General features: G+C 32.9%; 1 pseudogene; it reads left to right on the top strand.

Moving 5' to 3' along the window:
* Positions 1–18,865, top strand: part of LOC149261790 (leucine-rich repeat receptor protein kinase MSP1-like) — a 55,189-nt pseudogene extending 36,324 nt beyond the window's left edge.
* The last annotated feature ends 678 nt before the right edge of the window (positions 18,866–19,543 follow it).

Consider the following 19,543-nt stretch of genomic DNA (forward strand, 5'->3'; position numbering starts at 1 on the left):
CAATCCATGGGATGATTTCACAATCAATACAAGGTCATCAACATTTAAAAGAATCTTTATCATAAACATTCCCAACCAAACACCGTTTCCACCTTGTAGATTTAGCCACTCTTCCAATTTATCAATATATAAACCAAAAAGAGCAGGGGATAAAGGGAAACCTTGCTTGGCTCCAATTTCATTTCTGATGCTTTTTGAAATGCCTATTGAAGTTCTAATTTTTACTTTCACCTCTTCACCTTTCCAATAATGTGTATCAACGTGATACCAGGATTCACTATAGAATTCTTTTGCCTAAAACTTGCTTTCCCTTTTTCCATCTTTTCTTTTACCTTTTTCAACTTACCGATTCTATTTTTTACCATGCTACTGAAAATGTTTGCGAGCAAAGAATTGATCATAATGGTTCTATAGTTGGAAGGATTATTAATGTCTCCACTTCTGAAGGAAGATGGGAAACATAGCACTGATTTAAAGGTCTTGATAGAAATTTAGAAAGCACTTGAGGGAAGAAAATTCAGATGTAATCATTAGTTGTAGAAAATGATATGCTTCTGAATACTGAGACATTCCTAAGAAATATATAGCAACTTTGATGAAAATAACCTACAGGAAATAACAAAACTTGCGGTCTTAAAGGTCCTAATTGTGGGTTAAGGGGAAAACCAGGAGAATATTAGAGGATATGCAACCCTCGTGATTATAATTTACTTTCATTAATGAATTGAAAACTTTGTTCCAAATATTTCACCTTATCCATTATCCACCTTACATAGGTTTCAACCAGGAATCCATTCACCAACACCTTAATTCAAATGCACTAATATGATATACAAATACCTACCTTCTTTTTTCCATAGCCTCTCCCTCCAGCACTCTAGCTTATTGATTTCTAAAGTTATGCTTTAATCAGTTGCAAATGTGGAATGGTAATCCAAGGGAGTGCCAAAAGAATTAAATATTTGAAGTATTGAAGTATATCAGTGTTCAAAAACCTAAGAAGACACTACAACATGTAGGGGAGTTTTAAGACAATATTTGGGACAAATTTTGGGTAAATTGTCATAACTTGAGACAAAAAAAACTTGTGTATTGTCTTAAGTATTATCTTTAAGAAGTTGTCTTAAATTATTGTCTTAAAAACTTGTCTCTATAAAGACAATATATAATTATTATCTCTTGGAGAAATTTCATTTTTATCTCTCCAGAGACAAAAACGAAATTTTCTCCTAAGAGACAATAATGATCGTGTTATATATTGACTTTATAAAGATAAATTTTTAAGACAATAATTTATGACACCCTCTTCAAGCCAATATTTAAGACAATATAAACAAAAACACACTTTAATCCTAGATATTGTCTTTATAGAGACAATAAAGAATTATATTTGAAGACAATACACTATCACTTTTTGTCTCTTTAGAGACAATATAAAACAATGAATCCATAAAATATCACACCATTGAAATAAATCAATATAAAAAAATATTTAATTAAAAATTAACTATAACATCATTGATTAATTCATGTTAGGGCACAGTGGAATCGAACAACCAACCTCCTGCTTATAAGGCATGTGTTCTTCCATTGAACTAGCACCCTTTAAAGAATTATGTGATGATATAGGCATTGATTTTTAAAAAGTTCTCAATACATAATGTCATAATATTTATAAAACCTATAATCATGCAACCCCTTTTTTTTAACTTAATACAAAATAATTCAATATATTTAGCTCAACATCACACCCATGTGGCATGACCCGTAGAACAATAATTACAAATAGATTAATCTAATAATACAAAAAAAAGTAACTAGAATCATCACAATTTGTTAATATATTGCCACAATTATTGAATGGTTTCTATTTAGCGTGTTTTCATTGTTGATCTCTTTGTCTAGTTCCTCTTTGGCCACACCATTGGTTAAAATATTATATTGAAAACAGATAAGAAAAGAAATTTTCTGCAACTTGCTAAAGCAAGAAAAATCTTTAAAATGATTATCTTTAAAATTTGATTAACAAAAGAAATCAACAACAAGGTGTCTACGCAATCTCGATTGCATATTTCATATTAAAAATTTTCACCTCAAACTCGAAATACCATTTTTAAGGGACATCCCTAGATGAAGCATTAACATGTTAATTTGTAGGAAATTTGGAGAAGGTTTTAGCCATTTTAAATCATGTTCTATTGTTCATCTGGTTATATAGAAGTGAAGCAAATGTTGAGAGATAAGAGAAGCACATCTTAGGATTCTATCATAGGCTTCAAGCAAGTCTTAGATTAATAGTGTAGGCTTCAAGCAAGTCTTAGATTAACCCCAAAAAAACCAAAATAGAAGAAGGATCAATGGGGCAAAGGGAAACCCAATGAGGAGTGGACAGATGGCTCGATAGAACTATAGGATACTAATGAAGATGAGATTCAAGGAAGGATTGGGAAGAGGAACCAAAAACCATTTAGATTTCATCGCACCAACTACAGTTATTTCAGTGGCAAGAATAAAGTAGGTGGTAGAGAGAATTTTGGGGACTATAATAGTATATTAGTCACTGGATGGTTGCCAAACACATTACAGGTCAACAATATTCACCATCAAGTGAGATTATGAGGGATACGAGAGATGGCTACCAACTTTGGACACATTTCCTTCACCACAGTATTAGCATGGAAGAATCATTGATACTAGATGAACTTAATTTTCAATCATGGAAAATTTTAGGGGCTAATATTCACAAGTGAGCTAATTTCCATGAATTTTCCAAAAAAAAATATTCACCAATTTCCATTTTTTATAAACAATATTCGCCCAAATTTTACAATATAAAATTATTTTACCTAAAAAATGGCCAACATTATATAGATACTATATATAAAGTCATTATAAATTTGAATATTTTTTTAAATATATCAACAAACATTTTATAGTTTGCATATTAGGGACCAGTGATATTCACCAATGTTTCTAAACTTCAAGATAAATGTACATGCTTAAAATTTTCCTTGTTTTCAATCATGTATTCTTACAGAAACAACATTCATAATAGGAAAATATAGGATTAGCTAAATTACCAAGTGGAACATTCTAAAACGCTACATGTAGCTAATGCCAATATTTGGTTAAAAATGAATTTTTTGAAATAATAATCCCCGTGTACCACTGCCATACATTTATATGCAAGAGAAAAAACTCCCATTTGTTTGTTTCTCTCATATGTTCAGGCACAATACTTGTAAGAAAATAGATAAGCCACCCTATCAAAATCTAAATCATCATTATTATATTTAAAAAATACTTGAATTTTTTTCCATAAGTACATATTATGCAGGTTCACATCCAAATTAGCTAATAGTAAAATAATAATAATCAAAACTTCATCGATCATTTAATTAAATAAATGTATGATAGGCTCCAAATTGTTTGCAAATACCATGGAATTGAAACTATGTAGGAGTGTTCATTGTTAGTGATTTAGGTATCCTTCACCTGAATTCATTTGCTATGTCCTTGCCATATTGAATACCTACTCTATGGAAATTCTAGTTTCGACATTTGGGCATTTCAGTTTTTGTTCAATTTCTTCTACCCAACAACTACTCTTTTTAATGCTAGAGTATCTACTATCTATGGAAAATTAGTCATTGCATTTACAATTGGCTAATCTAATTCTCTAATCTCAGCATGCCCACCATATCTCATGCAAGATAGATTCATAAGGAAATGATGCATGCACACAAATAACTCGACTTAGCCTTCACTTAAAAGTATATCTAGTTGGATGCATCCATATGTTAAATGTGCAATAAGGCCTCTCATGTGAAGAGTCCTAAGCTAAAAGGAATTGTTTAAAAACTTGGTTATTATTCAAGTAAACTATCTAATATATTTCAATAAAATTGATGTATGTCATGTAAAGGATTGTAAAGAATGGATTTCTTTTGATGCATGCACACAAATAACTGGACTTAGCCTTCACTTAAAATTATATCTAATTAAATGCATTCATATGTTAAATGTGAAATAAGGCCTCTCATGTGAAGAGTCTTAAGCTAAAAGGTATTGTTTAATAAGTTGGCTATTATTCAAATAAACTATCTAGTATACTTCAATAAAATTGGTGTCTCTCATGTAAAGAATTGCAAATAATGGAGTTTTTTTCATATATTTAATTATAGATTAATATCATTAATTGGTCATCTATAGTTTCTTATAATGAGGTTTGACATTATACATTAATTGCTCAGTTGGAATTTACTTATGAGTCTTTCCATTATGGCTCACATTCACTTTTAATATACTAAAAACTACAGAGGTTTCTCTTATCTCACATGCAATTCAATACTCTACACTGATGTTGGAATACCATTCACGCACTTTGAATGATACACTTGTATAGAAGGTCATAGATCACAAAAAACATTTTAATTTTCTTTCAAGTTACTTATATTTGTTTCCTTGGGAAGATTCTTACTAGACATCTTGTGAATAAAGGGTTGAAGGGTTGATTGAGGAAAACTTTAGAGGAAAGATTGCTGTTGTGATAATGAATTTACATTTTTACTTTGGGACAAGATATTTAAAGAGGTACATTTCCATTGGATGAGGATGTAGTGTGTCAGCTTCCCCTCAAGTTACTGTTTTTGTTTAGTATGAATCTTGAATGGCTTTCATTTTTCCCATGGAAAAAGAGAATATTGCATTGAAAAAATTGGAGATCATCCCACTAGTGATGTAATTGTGAGACTAAGGACAAGTGATGGAAAAGAATACTAGTTTTATTGCCATTCAAAAAAATTAGTAAACTAGAGAAAATATTTTGTGGAGCATCTTTCAGATGACTAGCTCATATGCTAATTTCTAGAATTACGTAGAACTTTAATGTTGTGAATATAAATATGATCATCATCTGAACATTTTAAGGATTTTTTATGTGGACAACAATATAGTTATATGATTATGGTAGCATGTAAAAATGGCTCCGGGCATTTTGAAAGCAGCCATAAAACTTGGTACAGATTGAATAATTTCAAAGTGTGTTCAATATTTAGAGACACTTCCATGGGAATAACATGACGAGGAATAAATTAGAACAACCCTTCCATAGGTAGTTTAGAAGGCATTCCCATCCTGGCTTGAGTTCAATTAGTTGACTCAGAAGTGGTAAGAAATGTGTCTCTCTGCCACACATGCTACAATTCAAGTTTCCTAGTCATATTCAACAATGAGTTTCCTAGTCATGTTCAATAATGAGTTTGGACAAAATAGTGATTTCCATGGCTTGAGAATGTAATAATATGTAAGAGGCTTGTCAATTTTTTCCAAAGATGTGTTGAGTTATAGGTGAGCTACTGATTTTACTGACAAGTGAAGTAGACTTAGTGAGTTTCCTAATTACTTGACAAGTTTTGTTACTTATAGCAATGCAGAGTATACAATGTCTAACAAGCATGCAAATTTCATATGACAACATTAAAATATTTACATATGATACTTACTACATATTTTCATTGAACATATATTGAGCTGCCCTGTATTAGAAAAAAAATTGAAAAACAAAGAATGGTTTTATGCCCCATAATTCTTCAAGACTACCCATTTAAAAATAACAATAAATGGCATATTTCTCAAAAACATAATGGTTGTGTTTTTCACTCGAAAATGTTATCAAACACTTAACGTTTTAGTATAAAAGGCATTTAATAACTTATATTCAGATTGGTACATACAGTCTTGTTTGTTTCCACATGAAACATCCCAGGGACAGAGATGCTCGCCCCTCCTCCCATTGTCAATCCATACAATAATGCCACCCACACACCAATCACCATACATGTCTAGGATCTAATGTGTTAGTAGCTCATATGAAAAACATTAAAGACCGTGAACAAAAAATAGATGATCAAATGGAGTACACATCAACTAACTGATGTGACTATCCAAGGAAGAATTCAATCAACAAGAAAAACAAAAGATTAATGTAATCAACTAGAGATTTATCATGGGGATCAAAATAACTAACAAAAGGATATTTTTAATATAAAAAAATAACCATCTATGATGTAGATAGGAAGACACACACATCAGTTGAAGACATAATATTTTTGGAATTTCAATAACCAATCTTTTCTTTTAAAGCGTAGCACTTACAATTTTGTCCTTTCTGAAGATAGTAATATAAAATTCCAACCAGTTCAAAGTACTTTAATAATTTTATAAGCATATGAAGTTATAGTTATAGGGTGTTAAGGAGACCAATCAGTGATAGTGAATTCAGGAAAGTGCAAAGTTTCCCTCCCATCCAACTATTAGAAATGCCAAAAATATAACCGCTTTGTTTATTGAAAGAGAAAATAACATCTCCAATGAAGAACTCAAACATGAAAGTCTAAAGGCATAATATTCATAGTGCTGGAGAGGAAAGGGGTGGATCTACATGATTGGATCAAATTTAGACATACGTGTTTCAATTTGTCGATACCCTCAAGACAAACTCACCTCATAGTCCTAAACTCTAAGGACATAGCAAGAAATTGGGAACAACATCGGAACAAGGACAAATTAAAAAAGGTCATAGTAGATAAGGCTTCAATCCAAAACATCAAAATCAAGTGCTTTTTCCAGCAAATAGATATTAGATAAACCAAAGACAACTAAAAATGTCATAATAGGATTAAAACACACTGCAATCATACTTATATATAATCCAATTCATAGATAGCCTCTCTGTCTGGATTTAATAATATTCTAGTACTTTCACCTAAAGGATCGATCTCTTGAAATTGATCATAATTAGTCTTTGCATCCAAGGGAACCATTTGATGAAGTCTCAATAACCACACTGTACCTAAGGACTACCACAGAAAATCTTAAGTTCAATTGTTCCAAATTCTATAGGTGGTATCGTGATTTCCTGTGGCAAAATATCTAAATGATTAGTCCAAATGCCCTCTCAAACTAGAGATAGCCTTCCCTGTCTAAGTGCAATTATTGTCATTCATTCCAACCATATTTCTAATACCTATAAAGGTAAGGTAAGCTCGCCTAAGACATGTATGGTTGTGCAATAAATTGAACAGAAGCATAGGTGAGTACTTATGCAACAATAGTACTCCTGCAATCATGCAACAAGCAATGTAACCTTGTATTTTACACTCCACATTTTTCGTTGTAAGTATTCATAGGTGACTTGCTCAAAAATGATCATTCACCTAACATTGTATATTTTATTGTAACCCCGTATTATCATCTCCAACAATTTTTCAATCCGAGATATACCTCACAAATAAGTGTACAACATGTGTGTAGTTCCAGCCATCTACTTTGTTACTTACATACTTTCTACTGGGGTAGGCTTTCCTTATAATGTGAGTGATTATTGATTGTTGTTGTGTGAATCTTCATGGAAAAGCACTCCTTGTAAACTTGCTCTTGCAAATCAACCTTTTATATGTTGTAATATGATTGTTAAGCATGACTCAATTGTAAATGAAGATTTCTTTCTGATATTGTACAATCCTTAAAGAAGTTTTCTTATTGGCTAGTGCTCTACTTCATATATTGCAGAAAAATTAAGAAAGGTAATTAATCTCCACCCTACCACCATGTCTCCTGTTTCCCCCTTGGGAATAACTTGATTGATCATCATGTCAACATTGACATTCTCCCCCATATATTCTGTTTTCAATGCATTTTGACACATCATTGCAAAATTGTCACTAGTCAAAAACAACAACTCCCTATAGAATTCACAAGGGAGTTCCATACCTAGAGATTTTCCATTTGTCATATCTTGTAAAGCATCAAATAGTTCATTCTTATCCAAAGATTATGATTAATGTAGACTAAATCTAGTGAACCTTGTAAAAATGTGTTATATTTGTACTTTATCTGATATACAATTGTGACAATATTCATTGTACTTTCATTCTTCCTTCTTATGTATGTTTGTATTTTCATTGTTGCAAATTATTGTCATATTAGATGGTATAAGAGCCTAGTTTTAGGGCTTTTGGATATCAACAATTTTCTTCCATAGGGACTCTCACATCCACTTTTCCTTGAACTCTCAACTCCAAGATGCTTGAGAGATCCACAATACATTGGTACCCACTCATTCTATTTGTAGGTAATTAACACATGAAACACCTTTTCACTCAAAGTTTCCCAATCCATTTTTCATTCTCTTGCGTATTTTCTCAAGTCACAGTACATTTTCATGACTTGCAATCCCACTACTATTTTTGTTCTACCACATATTCCTGTTGCATGTACCATATATTTCAAGGAAATGTACCTTATCACAAATTACAACTACTGCAAACCAACATAACTTTTGTTTCAGTATTGCATCATGACTCTTCATAACTCTAGAGACTCAGACAAGTGACAAGACCCATGCACCATTCAGCTCTTGGCAGAGACGATCCAATAGAAATATTGCCAATAAAGCCAGTTCTCACTGGTGAAGTTGTTGTAAATGACAACAACTGAACAAGTTTCAAGCCAAAATGATGTAAGGTATGTTTCCCAATATTTCAGAGTGTGAATCTTGAAATTTATGAGGTACATATAAAAGACTTTGTGGAAGCTTCTTGGTTGTCAATTGAGGTTTTCCACCTCATTCCATCCCTAAACTAACAAACAACCTGAGATAATCAAAAGAAAGATTGCACGAAGTGGGAGAATTTTTTAGAAGCAAAGCATTGGGAGCATCATCTTCTAAAATCCCTCAAAAGAAAAGTGTCCAAGAAGCGCACACACACACACACATAGATATATCTATCTATCTATCTATATATATATATATATATATATATATATATATATATATATATATATATATATATATATATATATATATATATATATATATATATATAGATATATATATATATATATATATATATATATATATATATATATATATATATATATATCTATATATATATATATATATATATATATATATATATATATATATATATATATATATATATATATATATATATATATATATTAAAAAAAACATCATATAGCATTTATATTAAAAAAACATCCAGAATGCCAAATTAATTGCAAAATATATGAAAACATGCATATTTGAACATAAACAAAGATAGAAATGGAAACTATAGTACATTAATGATTAATTATTCAAGCATCAACCATTTAAATTCTAGCAATTACAAACAAACATCAAATTTTTAAGCATATAATAGAAAGTAGACCATTAAATCATTGAAATAGCTTATCTAGCAACTATCAACATGACCAAATAGTAATAATTACAAAATAAGCCATCTACTCATAAGTAGGAAGACTGAAAAGTCCAAATTCAAAACACTAATCTATCATTTGTGACAAATAAAGTAGTGAATTTATCTACTATTCTCTCCTCCTTACACCACCACAATGGGAAGCATGTTAGACCATCAGAATCGTGTGTCGGACCATGTATGGAACCATCATAGTTCCATAATCACAGGAAGCATGGTTCTGAAATTTTAGGCAGAAGATTACATGGCACTTTGTCATTTGTCCCATCCATAACGAGGCTCTGGCCTCTAGACTAGGTGGGAGAGGGACAGTTCCTGCAAGAATGATCAAAGGACCTTGTGTCATGCTCTCTAAATTTATCACCAACAGAATGAACAATGGGATAATTGCATGCACACATTGCAGCACAACTACAACATGCCAATTCTTATGTCCATTGAGTAATCCCAATTTTAGGTTTGTTATGGCTTCCACCCTCCTTCCTCTTATAAGCTTCCATTTTATCTCCTTGTAACACCCAAATCCCACCAACATAAGAAGCAAGATAAGATTTATTCCTTTGTGCATAAACTGACCAAAATTTACAACGAATTCTATGAAATACTCCAGTAAACACAAGCCAAGTACAAGGCATTATATGATGGACATCAAATACCTACTCATTTTTAGGTTGGCAATGGAGTTAAGCATCCTTCTCACAAAAACAAGTTCAAAAATCATCCAAACACAATCTCAAGCCAATTGAGTATGAGAAATATACCACCATGTGACAAGCTACTCCAAATGCCTTCAAAATGGATCTTCCACCTCAACTTTCTATTGATGATTTGGTGAATGTTCATTAGATCAAGTTGCATGAGCATCAACATTTGAAGGAATCACTCTTAGTCACGCATCAAGACACCACCACTCCTCATTTTTAGCCTCATTTTCCGGTAGATATGTTGCTTGATCTACTGGGTAATGTCAAAACGGAGCTTACTTGGTGGTATGAAAAGGATCTTTACCCACCCAATCTAAGTGTTTGTGCTCATCAACAATTGAGTAGTAATTCCCAAATCTATGCAAAAGTTATTAATTAGGGACAATTGATACCTAGAAGAAGAAACTATGAAACTTGGTCAAATGGGCATTGTCCAAATATATATCATATCTGTGCTTTACCCTTTGTATTTTTTCTTGTATAGTTGACTTCAATAAAAAATATCCTTCCAATAACATTCATATTTTATATTTGTACATCTATGATACTTGTTCAAAGAAGTTCCCCCCAAATTTTATAATATACATACACACACACACACACACACACACATATATATATACAAACTTATAAAGAGTATACAACATGTTCATTTGTGGGTTGTGGCGATCTCCTTTGAACTTTTCTTATATCAGTGACAAATAGAGTTGCCACATTTTTGGTATTTTGGAATATAGAAGGAACAACAGACCTAATTGTTTCTTTGGTCTAATTTTCTATTGGTATTAGGGCCCATAAAGGTAAAGATATTTTCAAAATCATTTCAACATCTTCTTGTAATTTTGTTTCCATACGAAGATATTCTTGTACAATGAGAAGAAAATTTTAAGAGGGTGAAACTTTTAAGGGAAGATTTTAAAAACCTATGGAGTAAGGGAAGATTTAAAAAAACTATGGTTTCAACTCCATATCAATTGGATTTGTGGGAAGTCATATTGAATCACAACCAAGATGGTAAAAGTAATCTAATTCAAACTTGGATAATTTATCAACAATTTAATCTATAGGAACTAAAGAATCTATAGTAGAGAGCCATCAATGAAATCAACATACCTAATCTTGGATTTCCATATAATAAAACAACCAACAAGCTTTGGAATTATCAAAGAAGTTAAAACCACAACCCAACATGAGAGATGATATCATAGGGAATTCTTTCATGATATCAAGGGAGTAATTTGATGGCAGGTTGAACAAAGGACACATTGTATTGAAAAAGAACATAATAATTATGTCGTAAGGAGTTTCCCTTTGAGAACAACTCCCCTATCTACCACTATGTACCGATGTGAACCATCAGTTGGAATGTAGGAAAATTAAATATTTGTATGCCATCAGATTAATATTTAATAATTAAGAGAGAAATAATAGTTAAGGCACGTAACGGGCATGTTCAAAAAGTAATCTAATAGTTTCTTGATGGCTTAACACAGAGGTTTTTTCATTGCAGATATAGTGGAATAACTAAAATTCCATGTCATGTGCAGTGTTATTACTTTTTAATTGCATAATTTGGAGATGTCTTCTAGTGTTAGACACATCAAGTTCGAATTTGATAGAAATTTTATAAATCCCTATGACTCTGAAATCTCTTCCAATTTTCTTGGACAACCCATAAATCTGCGAGTAGTGAGATTGAGGTTATGGTTATGGTTTCTTGATGGCTTAATGCAGAGGTTTTTTTCATTGTAGATACAATGGAATAACTAGAATTATATCTCATGTGTAGTGTTCTCACTTTTTATACAATCATCATATAATTAATTACATAATTTGCAAATTCCTTCCAGTGTTGTACACATTGGGTTCGAATTTGATAGAAAGTGTATAAATCCATATGACTTTGAAATCTCTTCAAATTTTCTTGGACAACCCATAAATATGCGAGTAATGAGATTGAGGTTTGCATAATTGAAAATTTTTCCTCAAGAGCTAGGTGATCTGGTAAATAGTTTGCAGGAACTAGACCTTTCAAGTTGCCAATATCTAGAGGAGTTACCGAGATCAATTTCAAAGCTTCTTTAAGAGTATTGAGAATGGAATCCTGCTCTGGTTTGACGCATCTACCAAATGACTTTGGATCATTGAATTGTCTCCAAGAACTCCATTTGGGCTCTTGTGAAAGTATAATTGTGATTCCTAGCAGTCTGGAAAAGTTGATATCATTGCAAGAACTCTCCATATGTTTAAAGTCAGTGTAAATTTACAAGGTCATACTCCAATTTCATTCAAATGGCATGGGTCAGTGGTGCATTAACAATGGCTAATATTTTACTCACAACCTGCCCTAGAGAATTTGTATGGATTATGTTTATTATATTGTTACGCATATCATTCATTAGCACATGTTTTTCTCAAGACATTCAAGCTTTTTCAAGCCTGGAAAAATGCTTCACAAATGAAATTTTCCTCACTGACTGGTTGGAAACATACTCCTCTCCTTGTGCATGGACAAGTATACAATGTATACATGGAAGGGATTTTTCCCTAGATTTATCCTTCATATCTCTGGAGGGAACCATATCGCCTACAATAGGAAACCTAATATTTTTGCAGAGTTTGAATTTGAACAATACTGCACTAACAGGGAAACCACCTTCATAGATCTGGGATCTTCCAAAACTAGAATATCTAGACTTAAGAAACAACGATCTGTATGGTGTGTTGCCCCCTGAGATTTTTAATATTTTTATTTTATTTGAGCAATACTACATTGATAGGGAAACCACCTTCACAACTCTAGGGTCTTCCAAAACTAGATTATCTAGACTTAAGCAACAATGATCTATATGGTATGCTTCCCCTTCAGAATGTTAATCTTGTTAGTTTATCGTTAGGGGAATTTTCAGGTCTAAAATGGGCCTCCTAAGAAAAATGTACAACCAAAATAAAATTTATAAGAACCAATAGGATTCAAAATAATGATGTCAACCATGGGGGATGATTCACCATTTTTGGAGTAAAAACATAAAATGATTAAAAATTAATAAAATAATAAAACTACTTTTTCAACTCATATTTTCAACTTATCTCCCTAAGGTTTTACTCAAATTTCGAGTGGGATTACTCTTTCAGTGAAAAAAATAATTCCTCATCCAAGGAGTACCCATGTTGCATGCTTTCGATGGACTCTACTATACGAAAAATGAGAATTACATGAGATTGCAGTAATGTTTTCCGTGTATTTCTCATTTTTCCTATTGTAGGGTCCATCAAAAGTATGAAACATGGGTAATCCTTGGATGAGGAATAAAATTTTGCATCCAACGAGTGTTTCCACTTGAAATTTGAGTAAATCCATAGGGAGATAAGTTAAAAATACAAGTTGAAAAATTAGTTTTTTCTTTTTTCCTTCTAAAATTCGATGATGTAATCTAATCCTATTTTATTATTTCCACTATTATTTATAATTTCCTTATGAGGCCCATTTTAGACCTCAAAAATCCCCTAATGATATATTGGAAACCTTAAATATTTGACGAAACTTGACCTCTCAAAGAATAACCTCGAAGGATCATTACTAAACAGCATTGGCAGTTTGCATAACCTTATGTATCTAATGACTACGATTAATGGGCTAAGTGGGTGGATTGCAAAAGCAATTGCCAATTTTAGGAATTACAGGTATTAGATTTGTCATTCAACGCACTGATTAGGCTACTCCTTGATGATTTCACAAATCTGGAGTCAATTGAGAGTTTTATGTTTGAGGGAAATCTTCTGACATGACCCCTTCTATCCTGTCTTGGTGTATGGAGAAGAGAAACTTCTATAAGGTTATCCAAAACCCAGTCTGAAGGTCATTTACCTCGGGAGCTAGGAAATTGTTTGTCTCTCAGAACGTTTGGAATTGATGCTAACATGATCTATGGATTAATAACATCATAGCTTTGTCATGCCAAGAGCCTAGCCTCTCTCTCTTTGTCACTGAATTACTTTACATGTAGCATAGAGGACACTTTCTGAGAGTGCATGAATTTGAAAGACTTGTTATTGCATGGGAACAATTTGTCTGGTGGAATCCCATGTTATATTTCAAGTCTTCCTTTGGTCACCTTAGACATGGAACACAATAATTTATCTGGAAAATTACCAAATGAGATTTGGAGCTCACAGACTTTGCTTGGAATATCACTCAGCAATAACTTCCTTGTGGGTGGGTATTTTTATGGTGGTAGATATTTATGACATTTGAAGCATCAAAGGGATATGGTTGAGTTAAGATCACTCTCTATTATCAATACCTAATTACAAACTATACTTAATGTACAATTCACTAAGAGTTCTTAGACTAGAGCCTTACATGAGTTGCATGGCCAATGTAAGAAAATATTTGAAAAGTTGATTTTTATTCTCAAGGAGAAATTTCTCATCTCCTTTCAATGTGTTGAAGTTCAAGGAGTTGAGACATTTATGTTACAAACCAGAGAATTTACCAATTATAACTCAGGTAAGTTCACTTTAAATAGTAATCCCTACTTCCATCTCAATTTACTTGGACTAACCATAATTCTATCTCATGTACAATGTTATTACTTTTGATACAATCATCACATAAATTAATTGCATAATTTGCAGATTCTTTCCAGTGTTAGACACATCAAGTTCGAATTTGATAGGAAGTGTCTAAATCCCTATGACTCTAAAATCTCTTCCAATTGTCTTGGACAACCTAGAAATCTGCAAGTACTAAGATTGAGGTTTTCACAATTGAAAAAATTGCCTCAATATCTAGGTGATGTGGTAAATAGTTTGCAGGAACTAGACCTTTCAAGTTTCCAATAACTAGAGGCGTTACGAGATCAATTTCAAAGCTTCAATCTTTAATAGGATTGAGAATGGAATCCTACTTTGGTTTGAGGCATCTATCAAACTAATTTGGATCACTGAATTGTCTCCAAGAACTCCATTTGGGCTCTTTTGAAAGTCTAATTGTGCTTCCTAGCAATCTGGAAAATCTTACATCATTGCAATAACTCTCCATTTGTTTAAAGTCGGTGTATATTTACATAGGTTGGACTACAATTTCGTTCAAATGGCACGGTTCTGTGGTGTTTGAACAGTGCCTAATGGTTTCCTCACAACCACCCCTCAAGAATAAGTATCGATTTTTTTATTATATTGTTTTGCATATCATTCATTAACACATGTTGTTCTCAAGACATTCAACATTTGAAAATCAAGAAAAAATGCTTCACAAACAAAACTGTCCTCACAGACTGGCTGGAAACAGACTCCTCTCCTTGTGCATGGATGGGTCTATAGTATATATAGGGAAGGGTTTTCTCCTTGTATTTATCCTTCATATCTTTGTAGGGAACCATATCCCTTGCAATAGGAAACTTGACATTTTTGCAGAGTTTGAATTTAAGCAATACTGCACTAACGGGGAAACCACCTTCATGACTATGGGGTCTTCCAAAACTGGAATATCTAGACTTAAGCAACAATGATCTATATGGTGTGCTTCCCTCTGAGATCACTAATCTTGTCAGTTTATTTTAAATTTTAATTCATTCTCCAATAGGATTCCTACCAAACTCAACAATCTTGATCTCAATTCCAATATATTTTCTGTAGCATTTCCTCCAGATGGGGAATTTGTCAAAATTATTATATCTGGATGCCAATGAAAAATACTTCTCTATAGTTTTCTCTATAGCTATAAACTTATAATGCACTATTCGAATTCATACCAAAAGGAAACTGGGGGCATGCAAATTTTGGTCTATCTATGGGTAAGATCAAACTCATTCAATGATGAAATACCAAATGAAATTGGAAAAATTCTTAAGCTTAATATATTATATTTTTGGGGGTATAAGTTCAGTGGGCACATTCCCTCAGAAATTCGAAACCTTAAATCTCTGAATAAACTTGACCTCTCAGAGAATAACCTTGAAGGATCATTACCAGACAACATTGGAAATTTTAACAACCTTCTGTATCTAATAACTATGACTAATGGACTATGTGGGTGGGTTCCAAACACAATTGCCAATTGTAGGAATTGCAGGTACTAGATTTGTCATTCAATGCACTGATTGGGCTGCTCCCTGATGATTTCACAAATCTGGAGTCAATTCAAAGTTTTATTATTGAGGAAAATCTGCTGACAGGACCCCTTCCATCATGGCTTGGTGGATGGAGAAGAGAAAATTCTATAAGGTTATCCAAAAACTAGTTTGAAGGTCACTTACCTTGGGAACTGGGCAACTATTCATCTCTCAGAGCATTGGGAATTGATGCTAAGAATCTCTATGGATGAATAACATCAGAGCTTTTTCATGCCAAGAGCCTAGCCTCTCTCTTTTGTCACTGGATTAGTTTATAGGTAGCATAGAGGAAAATTTATTAGAGTGCATGAATTTGACAGACTTGTTATTGGATGGGAACAATTTGTTTGGTGGAATCCCTATCTTTCAAGTCTTCCTTTGGTCACTTTAGACGTGGAGCACAATAATTTCTCTGGAAAAGTACAATATGAGCTTTGGAGTTCACAGAATTTGCTTGGAATATCACTCAACAATAACTTCATTGTGGGTGGGTTGTCTCTATCCATGTCTACTGCCATCAATCTCTAGAGGTTGCACCTTGATAACAATTATTTACAAGTATTTATTCCTAAATATCTTGGATAAATGAAGAATTTAAAAATTTTATCACTTAATGGCAACAGGCTGAGAAGCAAAATTCCTCCTGTACTTTTTGACCGATCTTGTGGTTGTTGATTTGTGAAGTAATGATTTGTCTGGCAAAATTCCAAGAAAGATTGAGAAACTATAAATTTTGGATAACCTTGCCCTTTCTCATAACAAGATTTATGGTTCCCTTCTACATAAAATTTGTGTTGTATCCAAGGAAATATTCCCACTACCTGATTCTTAGTTTACACAACACCATGGAATATTGGACCTTTCATGGAAAAATTTGATTGGTAACATTCCTGAGTAGATTGGGAATTTCAGCATGATAGTTGAGTTAAATTTATAGGGAATCCTACTTACTGGTCATGTTCCTTCGCAACTTTCTTGGCTTGCAAATATGAATTTTCTAGATTTGTCCTTCAATTTTCTTAGTCGGCCCATTTTACCTTATTCTGAGAGACTCCAAACCTTCAAGGTCGGATTTTGTCTCATAACCAATTTTCTAGTAGTATTTCCTATGGAGTTATGAAGGATTTCAAGCCTTTGGAAACTTAATTTAAAAAAATAATAAATTGACAGCCACCCTTCCTGCAACTCTTGAAAATCCAAAAGGCTCACTCATTTACATTTGAGCAACAACAATCTCACCAGTAGTCTCTTACCATCGTCTCTTCCAAATATGGAAATCATTTATTGTTTTTGGATTTGAGAAATAATAGATTTACAGGGACCATTCTAGATACTATAGGAAATCTATCTTCACTATTTGTTTTTGTTGTTCATAATAATAGTCTTACTAGAAGCATTCCCGTAGAGATGGCTAACCTAACCTCGCTAATGTACTTGGACCTATCCTCCAATCATCTTGAAGGTATCATTCCTCCTAGCTCATGTAAAATATTTGGCCTTGAATTCATAAACTTCTCGGAAAATGTATTAGTAGGAGACATTCTTGAGAGTTACAAGAATTTTAATGTTGTTCCTTGCCAACTCGGGATTACGTGGGTAACCAACAAGTATTTTTTGTCTTTCAGGATCCTTCTTGAGCAAAGGTGTTGTATGGGGCATAGCAATAGGGAGTACATTTCAATTTCTTTTCTTGATATTGTCTATTATTAGGTGGAGTATGTTGACACAGGAGGCTTTGGTGAAAAATCTAGAGGAAACAATGCTCATAGCTTGTCTTAAACCCAGTGACTATCATTTTTCAAAAAGGATGAATGAGCCTCTTAGTATCAATGTATCAATGTTTGAAAGGCCTATATTGTGCCTTATCCCAACTGATATTCTAACAACAACTCATATCTTTAACAAAACCAATATGATTGGAGTTGGCAGGATTGGTACTATCTATAAAGTTGTTTTTCCAGAAGATAGAATTGTAGTTGTCAAAAGGCTAAGCCATGGGCTTGGACAAGGTAACTATGTGTTCCTACTGGAGATGGAAACTATTAGAAAGGTGAAGCATAAGAATCTGGTATCTTTACTTGGTTACTGCATTTTGGGGGAAGACAAGTTATTGATTTACGAGTATGTGGAGAATGGAAGTCTTGATTTGTGACTCTGTAATCATGCAGATGTTATTGATTTCCTTGACTGGCCAAAGTGCTTCAATATTTCCATGGGTTCTACACAAGGTTTGTCATTTTTGCATCATGGTTTTGTTCCCCACATTATTCATGGGGATATGAAATCAAGTAATATCCTTTTAGATGGGTCATTTGAACACAAGGTTGTTGATTTTGGTCTTTCCCATCTCATAAGTGCATATGACAGTCATGTAAGCACAAATTTTGTAGGAACCTTCAATTATATTCCTCGTGAATATGGGTAAATATGGAAGGCAACAGCTAGGGGTGATGTTTATAGCTATGGAGTGATTTTGATTAAATTGTTAACTGGTAAGGAGCCTACATGTATGGAATTAAAATAAGGGGAAGGTGGAAAGCTCATGGGTTGCGTAAGCCATGTGATCAATATGGAACAAGTAGAAGAGACCCTGGAACACTTCATCTCTCGCGGGCTCGAGAAGTCTCACATGCTGCAGGTGCTACTTTTAGCATAATTGTGCACATCGGAAGATCTAGGGAAGCACCCCACAATGGTAAATATGGTCAAGCTCTTAAAGGTAATTGACCCAGTCGAACCAAGAGTTAACCTTGATTCTTGATTATGTATGTTCCTATCCTTTCACTATCTGCTATTTAGAAATTAGGTTCCTTTCAAACACTTGTTTTATTTATTGAAATTGAGTCTGAAAACATGATAGGTACGTAGTCTTCCTTTTCAATATCAAACAAGTATGTTAATAGTTTTTCCCTTTTAAATTAGTCTGTTAATAGTGTAATAAAGTATGTCCAAATATTTTTTTTATATAAAATTAGAAGTTTCTTTTAGGGAAAACAGATTCAGATCCACCCCCTTTATACTTTGTCACCCTTACGAGTGTTCGTTCTTCTTTCCTTCTTACCGTAAGTAATAAATAAGAACATGAATCTTTACGGATCAAGAATTTGAGTTGCAAGAAAGTCTTATGTTCTTAACAATGGAAATGGTTCTCACTCCGCTTAACAGAAACATTAGTCAAGTTATACTTACTGTCTAAGAATAAAATCATTTTTAAATGAATCAATAGTGTTTATAAGAATTGATGGACTAAATCAAATTCTCAAAGACATTTACAACAATGAATATGAGACTAAGGCACATGAAAATGGGGTAATGACATCCCATTTAAGGTTAATGTAAATCTAATGTCAAGAAGGATGGTCCTTCAATGAATGAATCCATATAAGAGTATATTGAATTTGTTTGGACATTTTTCCGAACATTTGGGCTCTTATGAAAG

The sequence above is a fragment of the Pinus tabuliformis genome, chromosome 6 (assembly GCF_031772625.1).
Source record: "Pinus tabuliformis cultivar Carrire ecotype Pingquan chromosome 6, CPIR1, whole genome shotgun sequence".
Taxonomy (NCBI): Eukaryota; Viridiplantae; Streptophyta; class Pinopsida; order Pinales; family Pinaceae; genus Pinus; species Pinus tabuliformis.